This window comes from Epinephelus lanceolatus, chromosome 10 (assembly GCF_041903045.1).
Source record: "Epinephelus lanceolatus isolate andai-2023 chromosome 10, ASM4190304v1, whole genome shotgun sequence".
Taxonomy (NCBI): Eukaryota; Metazoa; Chordata; class Actinopteri; order Perciformes; family Serranidae; genus Epinephelus; species Epinephelus lanceolatus.
The window spans coordinates 45,852,501-45,861,288 of NC_135743.1; positions in this window are offsets into that span (position 1 = coordinate 45,852,501).

Here is an 8,788-nt window from a genome sequence, read left to right on the forward strand (position 1 = left end):
GTGTTTTTGTATGTATCTTATATGGACTTGAGTCTGGAATAAAGTTTATTATAACGCTGTACAATATAAACATAAAGCAGAATAAAATAATAACATGCTATGTAGGGGCAGAATCTGACATCTCCTGTTATTGGCTGATATCATGGACTGTGATGACTAGCAGCTTATCACTGACAGCATGTCAGACTATTTCTCTGTGTTTGCTACACTCTTGTTTGTCATTTATAAAAAGATAAATCACTTTTCTATAATACATCAATGATATTTCAATGGAATAAATTACTTATTGACTTATTCATACTTCACAAACAGCATCAATAAGTGATTTACATAGGGGGGATCAAAATAAAATAAATAAAATAAAAATCAACCAGCCACCCTCCTCCCCTGACAAGTAAAGAACAGTCCCTAAAGAGCGGTGATGTTTGTGGAAATGTGAACTGCTCGTTTCTCCTCTGACACGTCACATACAGTACAGGCCAAAAGTTTGGACACACCTTCTCATTCAATGCGTTTTCTTTATTTTCATGACTATTTACATTGTAGATTCTCACTGAAGGCATCAAAACTATGAATGAACACGTGGAGTTATGTACTTAACAAAAAAAGGTGAAATAACTGAAAACATGTTTTATATTCTAGTTTCTTCAAAATAGCCACCCTTTGCTCTGATTACTGCTTTGCACACTCTTGGCATTCTCTTGATGAGCTTCAAGAGGTAGTCACCTGAAATGGTTTTCCAACAGTCTTGAAGGAGTTCCCAGAGGTGTTTAGCACTTGTTGGCCCCTTTGCCTTCACTCTGCGGTCCAGCTCACCCCAAACCATCTGGATTGGGTTCAGGTCCGGTGACTGTGGAGGCCAGGTCATCTGCCGCAGCACTCCATCACTCTCCTTCTTGGTCAAATAGCCCTTACACAGCCCGGAGGTGTGTTTGGGGTCATTGTCCTGTTGAAAAATAAATGATCGTCCAACTAAACGCAAACCGGATGGGATGGCATGTCGCTGCAGGATGCTGTGGTAGCCATGCTGGTTCAGTGTGCCTTCAATTTTGAATAAATCCCCAACAGTGTCACCAGCAAAACACCCCCACACCATCACACCTCCTCCTCCATGCTTCACAGTGGGAACCAGGCATGTGGAATCCATCCGTTCACCTTTTCTGCGTCTCACAAAGACACGGCGGTTGGAACCAAAGATCTCAAATTTGGACTCATCAGACCAAAGCACAGATTTCCACTGGTCTAATGTCCATTCCTTGTGTTTCTTGGCCCAAACAAATCTCTTCTGCTTGTTGCCTCTCCTTAGCAGTGGTTTCCTAGCAGCTATTTGACCATGAAGGCCTGATTGGCGCAGTCTCCTCTTAACAGTTGTTCTAGAGATGGGTCTGCTGCTAGAACTCTGTGTGGCATTCATCTGGTCTCTGATCTGAGCTGCTGTTAACTTGCCATTTCTGAGGCTGGTGACTCGGATGAACTTATCCTCAGAAGCAGAGGTGACTCTTGGTCTTCCTTTCCTGGGTCGGTCCTCATGTGTGCCAGTTTCGTTGTAGCGCTTGATGGTTTTTGCGACTCCACTTGGGGACACATTTAAAGTTTTTGCAATTTTCCGGACTGACTGACCTTCATTTCTTAAAGTAATGATGGCCACTCGTTTTTCTTTAGTTAGCTGATTGGTTCTTGCCATAATATGAATTTTAAAAGTTGTCCAATAGGGCTGTCGGCTGTGTATTAACCTGACTTCTGCACAACACAACTGATGGTCCCAACCCCATTGATAAAGCAAGAAATTCCACTAATTAACCCTGATAAGGCACACCTGTGAAGTGGAAACCATTTCAGGTGACTACCTCTTGAAGCTCATCGAGAGAATGCCAAGAGTGTGCAAAGCAGTAATCAGAGCAAAGGGTGGCTATTTTGAAGAAACTAGAATATAAAACATGTTTTCAGTTATTTCACCTTTTTTTGTTAAGTACATAACTCCACATGTGTTCATTCATAGTTTTGATGCCTTCAGTGAGAATCTACAATGTAAATAGTCATGAAAATAAAGAAAACGCATTGAATGAGAAGGTGTGTCCAAACTTTTGGCCTGTACTGTACCTGTGTGCTGCCAGGGCTCGCCTGGTATTTCTGGGCAGTCATGACACCGACGAAGACTTCTTGGACCTGGAGCCGGGCTTGTCGGTCGCCGGTAAGCCGTTATCATGCACCGCCGTATTTCACAGGAATACGTATTTCTGTCTGTGTCTATGTTCAACACACAACCGGCAGGATTCGCCTTTAGTTTCTGCTGCAGCTTGGCTGCTCCCTGGTTTATCCAACCAGCATTAGCTTCTGTTCCTCATCTCCACCGGTCAAGCTGGCGCTGATGTTTATATCCATTATCGTTGTCAGTAATGCCTGCTACGGAGCATGCCGCCGGCTCTCACGTTGTTTTCGAGATGCACACTGTTAAAGTCAGTCAACCGATTGCTAGTCTCACGATACCCAAATCCATGACTCTACAATCGATTCATCAAAGGATTCATGGCTGATTCGTATCGATTGAAGAGGCTGCTACCAATGTAGCCGTATCTCTCGCTGGTCAAACCGGATATCCGGTCGTATCAGTTAATCGTTCCCAACCCTAGTAGTTAGCCAGCCCCCTGTAGCCGGTGCGGAGCCACATAGCATAGCCTCCACTAGTGGTCCTTCGGTAACACCCGTTCAGCCGGGAGGTTGGGTAACTGTTCGCCAGAGGCATAGCTCCAAGCCGAAGCTCACGGCTCACCACCAGCCTGTTCACGTTTCCAACCGCTTTTCCCCACTCAGCGACACACCCGCTGAGGATAAAACTCTGGTTATTGGCAGCTCTATTCTGAGGAATGCGAAGTTAGCAACACCAGCGGCCATAATCAAATGTATTCCTGGGGCCAGAGCGGGTGACACTGAATCAAATTTAAAACTGCTGGCTAAAGCTAAACGTAGATTCAGTAAGATTGTTATTCACATCAGCGGCAAGGACACCTGGTTACGCCAATCGGAGGTCACTAAAATTAATATTGCCTCGGTGTGTGAATATGCAAAAACGATGTCGGACTCCGTAGTTTTCTCTGGACCCCTCCCAAATCTGACCAGTGATGACATGTTTAGCCGCATGTCATCATTTAATCGCTGGCTGTCCAGGTGGTGTCCAACAAACAATGTGGGTTTCGTTAATAATTGGCAAACTTTCTGGGGAAAACCTGGTCTTATTAGGAGAGACGGCATTCATCCCACTTTGGATGGAGCTGCTCTCATTTCTAGGAACCTGGCAAATTTTATTAGTAATTCAAATCCCTGACAACCCAGAGTTGAGATCAGGACTCAGAGTCACAGTCCTATACGCTTCTCTGAGCTTCTAGTTCAGTTACCCAGCCATAGTTTTCATAGTTTTATGCAAACGGTGTCTGTCCCCCGACTGCCTAAATTATTTAAATCCAAAATTAAACAAAGAGGAGTTGTGCATAACAACCTCATAAAAATTAAAACCTCTTCTGTGACAGAAAGACAAAACAGGAGAATTAAATGCGGACTGTTAAATATAAGGTCTCTATCGTCTAAAGCAGTGTTAGTAAACAAATTAATTTCAGATAATCATTGATTTACTCAGTCTCACTGAAACCTGGCTGTGTCCAGATGAATATGTTAGTCTAAATGAATCCACTCCTCCCAGTCATAATAATACCCACATTCCTCGAGACAGCGGCCGAGGAGGGGGAGTTGCAGCCATTTTTAACTCTAGTCTGTTAATCAGCCCTAAACCTAAACTAGATTATAATTCATTTGAAAGCCTCGTTCTTAGTCTTTTACATCCGACCTGGAAAACCTCGCAGCCACTTTTATTTGTTATAGTGCACCATGCTCCTGGCTCGTATTCTGAATTTGTTGAGTTTTTATCCAGTTTAGTTCTTAAATCAGATAAAGTTATTATTGTAGGCGATTTTAACATTCATGTCGACGTTGATAATGACTCCCTGGCCACCACGTTTATCTCATTATTAGACTCCATTGGCTTCAGTCACGGTGTATATGAACCCACTCATTGTTTTAACCATACCCTCGATCTAGTTCTGACGTATGGAATTGAAATTGATAACCTAACAGTCTTTCCACAGAATCCCTCGCTATCGGATCATTATTTGATTACTTTTGATTTCTTTTTACTCGATTACACGCCACTCAGCAACAGTTACTATACTAGATGTTTATCAGATAGTGCTGTCGCAAAATTTAAGGAAATGATTACTCCATTGTTAAATTCAATACCAAGTCCTTCAGTAACAGAGGTTTCCCATGCCAACTTTAACCTCTCCAGAATTGATCATCTTGTCGATAGCGCCGTAGGCTGGCTGCGAACAACACTCAACTCTGTAGCTCCTCTTAAAAAGAAGTTAACAAAGCAAAGAAAATTCGCTCCTTGGTATAACTCTCAAACCCGTAAGTTAAAACAAATATCGTGAAAATTTGAAAGGAATTGGCGATTAACCAAACTGGAAGAATCTCGTTTAATCTGGGCAGACAGTCTCAAAACGTATAAGAGGGGCCTCCGCAATGCCAGAGCAAACTATTACTCAGCATTAATAGAAGAAAACAAAAATAACCCCAGGTTTCTTTTCAGCACTGTAGCCAGGCTGACTGAGAGTCAAAGCTCTATTGAGCCTTATATTCCTTTAGCCCTTAGCAGTAATGATTTTATGAGCTTTTTTAATGACAAAATTCTAAATATTAGAGGCAAAATTCATGACCTCCTGTCCTCAGATAGTACCTATCTGCCCTCAAACACAGCTGTAAGACCTAATATATATTTAGATTGCTTCTCCCCGATTTCTCTTCAAGAATTGACTGCAGTGATTTCTTCATCTAAATCATCAACGTGTCTCTTAGACCCCATCCCAACTAGGCTACTTAAGGTCTTACTTTTAGTTAACACTCATATATTAGATATGATCAATATATCCTTATTAACAGGCTATGTACCACAGTCTTTTAAGGTAGCTGTAATTAAACCTCTCCTAAAAAAGTCCAGCCTGGATCCAGAGGTGTTAGCCATCTATAGACCAATATCTAATCTTCCCTTTCTTTCAAAGATCCTTGAGAAAGTAGCCGCAGACCAGCTGTGTGATTTTCTCCATGATAATAATTTATCTGAGGAATTTCAGTCAGGATTTAGAGTGCATCATAGCACTGAGACAGCACTAGTTAAAATTACAAATGACCTTCTGATTGCTTCAGACAAAGGATTCATCTCCGTACTTGTTTTATTAGATCTTAGTGCAACGTTTGACACCATTGACCATCAAATTCTGCTACAGAGACTGGAACACTTAATTGGCCTAAAAGGTTCTGCACTAAGCTGATTTAAATCTTATTTATCTGATCGTTTTCAGTTTGTTCACATTCATCATGAGTTATCCTTAAGTACTAAAGTTTGTTATGGAGTTCCACAAGGTTCTGTGCCCGGACCAATCCTATTTACTCTATATATGCTTCCTTTAGGTAACATCATTAGAAATCACTCTGTAAATTTCCATTGTTATGCGGATGATACACAGTTGTATCTATCTATGAAGCCAGAAGAAAGTAATCAATTAACTAAACTTCATAATTGCCTTAAAGACATAAAAACCTGGATGAGCACCAATTTCCTGATTTTAAATTCAGACAAAACTGAAGTTATTGTTCTTGGCCCCAAACAACTCAGAGACTCTTTATCTGATGACATAGTTTCTCTAGATGGCATTGCTCTGGCCCTACCACTACCGTAAGAAACCTCAGAGTAACATTTGATTAAGATTTGTCTTTTAATTCTCATTTAAAACAAATCTCACGGACTGCATTTTTTCATCTGTGTAATATTGCGAAAATTAGGCCTATCCTGACCTGAAAAGATGCAGAAAAATTGGTCCACGCTTTTGTTACCTCTAGGCTGGATTACTGTAACTCTCTATTATCTGGTAGCTCTAGTAAGTCCTTAAAAACTCTCCAGCTAATTCAGAATGCAGCAGCACGTGTACTAACAGGAACTAAGAAACGTGATCATATTTCTCCTGTTTTAGCTTCTCTGCACTGGCTCCCTGTAAAATCCAGAATTGAATTTAAAATCCTACTATTAACTTATAAAGTTCTAAATGGTCAAGCTCCGTCATATCTTAGAGAGCTCATAGTGCCATATTATCCCACCAGAACTCTGCGCTCTGAGAACGCAGGGTTACTCATGGTCCCTAAAGTAGATCAGGAGCCAGAGCCTTCAGCTATCAGGCTCCTCTCCTGTGGAATCATCTTCCTGTTGCGGTCCGGGAGGGAGACACCGTCTCCACATTTAAGATTAGACTTAAGACTTTCCTCTTTGATAAAGCTTATAGTTAGGGCTGGCTCAGGCTTGCCTTGTACCAGCCCCTAGTTAGGCTGACTTATGCCTAGTCTGCCGGAGGACCCCCTATAATACACTAGGCACCTTCTCTCCTTCTCTCTCTCTCTCTCTCTCTCTCTCTCTCTCTCTCTCTAACTCGGCCATTCTGGATGTCACTAACTTGGCTTCTTCTCTGGAGCCTTTGTGCTCCACTGTCTCTCAGGTTAACTCCTATTGCAGCGGTGCCTGGATAGTGTGACGTGTGTGGTTGTGCTGCTGCCGTGGTCCTGCCAGATGCCTCCTGCTGCTGCTGTTATCATTAGTCATACTTCTACTGTTATTATACACATATGATTATTGTCACACATGTATACTATCAGATATTAATATATTATTATTAATTATAATATTATTACTTTCATTAATGTTGTTGTAAGCTACTGTCATTACCGTCTATCCTGCATCTCTCTCTGTCTCTGTCTCTGTTTCTCTCTCTCACTCTGTCTCATTGTGTCATACGGTTTACTGTTAATTTATTATGTTGATCTGTTCTGTACGACATCTATTGCTCGTCTGTCCGTCCTGGAAGAGGGATCCCTCCTCAGTTGCTCTTCCTGAGGTTTCTACCGGTTTTTTTTCCCTGTTAAAGGGGGTTTTTTTGGGAGTTTTTCCTTATCCGCTGTGAGGGTCCAAAGGACAGAGGGATATCGTATGCTGTAAAGCCCTGTGAGGCAAATTGTGATTTGTGATATTGGGCTTTATAAATAAAATTGAATTGAATTGAATTCGCTTCAGCACCACTGGAAGTCCGACTTCCTTCTTATTTAAGTTCACTTTACGCCTGGAAACAAGGAAGTCACAATCTCCGCTCGATGGACATTTTGAAACTGGTTGTTCCAAAGATAAGGACTGAATCAGGAAAGAAATCTTAGGTTTTCAGCTCCTGTTCTTTGGAACAAGCTTCAGTCTGAACTACATTTACACACACTGATTCCTTTGATTTTAAAGAGAGAGTGAAATCTTGGAGTCTAGGCTTTCGGTCTGTAAATGTTTTTATCTCATTGTATGAGTGTTTGTTCTGTGTTTGTAAATGTTTTTCTAACTATTGTCAACTGTAACTATGTAACTGTATCACTGCTGCCTTGGCCATGTCTCCCTTGAAAAAGAGATCCCCCATCTCAATGGGATTAACCTGGTTAAATAAAGGATAAATTAATAAATAAATAAAAACGTAAAGCACGTCACCTGTTTCAACAGCCAGTCGGCTTATAGTGAAGGCCGCTGGTCAAGTTGAAATGACAGCAGATGGCATGTTCGCTTGCTGTGACAGGTGCTCCATCTTCCTCGAGCCCTCTGTTTCCGTTGGTGTCGGATGGTGGGATCACTGCTGCTGCTTGCTGTATGTGCATATACCCCGTCCACACACACACACATTCTCACTGACTGATTAATTGGCGCTGGTTACTTATATTATTGTGGCGTATTGATTATGAATACAGTTCATCTGATGCTCATTTTGTTTCTGTTTCATCACTACTACAAATGCAATTGTAGCCAGTATCTCACTATCACTATCCTAATTCATATTTTCAGAAGCTACAAATTATATTCAGCCACAAAATAAGCCTGAAAAACTTTAAATCAGAACATAAATACAGAGAGTTGTTGCATGGGGATGATACGTCTTACATAGTTGAATTGGCGTGAACCAGCAGGTTTTTAGAATGTTGCAGAATGGCGCATTGCCAGTAGTTGCCTGTTTCAACTCGTCTCATCACAAAACTTTGGTCTGAACTAGGCCTTAGTTGAACTCAGTGTGGACATCCTGCACTAAGATCTGAACATGCATATTTGTGAAAGGGAGTTAAGTGGAAGGACTATGTGTGGAAATCATTGAAATTCTGCATACACTGTAATGATAAAACAAGTGTGTGATGATTTCACCCTGTCTTTAGATTAAATTAAACCAGCTGAAATGACTTTGCTCTGCTCTCGGCTTTCTGAAGCCCACTACCCACTTCCTGCTGCTTACTTCTGCTTACTGCTTTAATTTTGGTAATTAAACTGCTTCCTTCTATTGGCCTAGAAAGGGCTTAAACCTGGAATTGCCTCTTGCAGCTATATTTATGTATTACTACTGATAATTTTGCCATTAAATAAAGAAATATACACTTGTCATAACCAGTCTTTTTCAGCTTCTTATATTCTTTTTTAGTTAAATGAGTCTCTTTACTGGATTTTTACAGCGTTTACTATCAAAGGAGCAGACCATGACAGAAGAGCTCGACATGGCATGGCACACTGAATGTGAAAATTCACCCAGCCAAAAGGCTATTTGTGAACGAGCAAACAGGTACTTGTAATGTCACACAAACACACAGACACACACAAACACACGCACACACACACACACACACA